General features: G+C 41.2%; 1 pseudogene; it reads left to right on the top strand.

Moving 5' to 3' along the window:
- The first annotated feature begins 543 nt into the window (after positions 1-543).
- Positions 544-948, top strand: LOC110288913 (Ig heavy chain V region 3 pseudogene; annotated as a pseudogene).
- Positions 949-1526: the final 578 nt, after the last annotated feature.

The following is a 1526-nucleotide window of genomic DNA, read 5'->3' as shown; positions in this document are numbered from 1 at the left end:
AAGAAGACTGTAAACTATAAAAGCTGGTTTTTGGAATTTTCCATAATTATCATCAATATCTTCATCATCATCTTCATCTTCACTGAGTATTATCTATAAATCAATATGTTAACATATCCCAGAGTGGATCAACAGACTGAGGCGGCATATAGATTGAGATAGTCTTCCTTGTAGTTACAACCATACCAGCCGTCCAGGCTTCATAGAAAGTGTATTGGATGCATTTCCTCAGAGAGGAACTGGATTCAGACTTGAGCATTCTGCTGCCTGACCCATGTGTCTTTTCATTACTTCCTCTCCAATTCTTCTCTAGATTGACTAGGTTCTTATGTAAGATGTACCCTGCTCATGAATATGCAAATTACTTGAGTCTATGGCAGTGAATACAGGATGTCCACACCATGAAAACAGCCTTTGATCAGTGTCCTCTCCACAGTCCCTGAACACACTGACTCTAACCATGGGATGGAGCTGCATCTTTCTCTTGCTACTGTCAGTAACTGCAGGTAAGGGGCTCACCATTTCCAAATCTGAAGAAGAGAAATGGCCTGGGATGTCACTCACATCCACTCTGCCTTTCTCTTCACAGGTGTCCACTCTGAGGTCCAGCTTCAGCAGTCTGGAGCTGAGCTGGTGAGGCCTGGGTCCTCAGTGAAGCTGTCCTGCAAGACTTCTGGATATACATTCACAAGCTACGGTATAAACTGGGTGAAGCAGAGGCCTGGACAGGGCCTGGAATGTATTGGATATATTTATCTTGGAAATGGTTATACTGAGTACAATGAGAAGTTCAAGGGCAAGGCCACACTGACTTCAGACTCATCCTCCAGCACAGCCTACATGCAGCTCAACAGCCTGACATCTGAGGACTCTGCGGTCTATTACTGTGCAAGACACATCCTGAGTGTGTCAGAAACACTGGAGAGCAGGAAGTTGTGCTGGGACTGAGATGACAGAAATATTAATCTTTAGACTTGCTCAGAAATCGTCATTTTGAACGTCCATTTATTTCCTCCTCCTCACTGTCCTATAGAGCCTTTGTCAGCTTTCTAAAGGTCTATCGATGGGTAAAGTGAGGCTGTTTGGATAAACCCACAGTTCACCATACCTTGTGAATTTCTTCACCAGTGACCACCTCCATTGACATGGTTCTTATTCAATAAAACAATAAAAATGGAAAAAAATTATGCATGATAAAAATATCACTGTATCCTGAGAGAGCAGAACTTTTTTGAAATTGTTGGGAATAATGTATAATAGTAATTTGATCTATGAAATGCAAATCACCAACATTTGGGCCAGCAACACTGCTTTATAATCTTAAACAATTAGTGACCTCAAGTGTGTTAACTATTGTCCCACGTTCCAGCAGAATTTCAATGTCTCTTAGAAGGTGGAACATATTTTTAACAGAATGCAGAGGCATGTAAATATATCTGTAGGTTGGTCAAAATATCATTAAATCACTTTTCATCGAACTCCTTTACCAACACAATGTCTATGCCTGTTAATTGAGGTAGGTTCTG

This window comes from Mus caroli, unplaced genomic scaffold (genome assembly GCF_978045245.1).
Source record: "Mus caroli unplaced genomic scaffold, Mus_caroli_1 scaffold_14, whole genome shotgun sequence".
Lineage (NCBI taxonomy): Eukaryota > Metazoa > Chordata > Mammalia > Rodentia > Muridae > Mus > Mus caroli.
The sequence above is the reverse complement of the archived record's forward strand: the minus strand, read 5'-3'. Positions and strand labels throughout refer to the sequence as shown.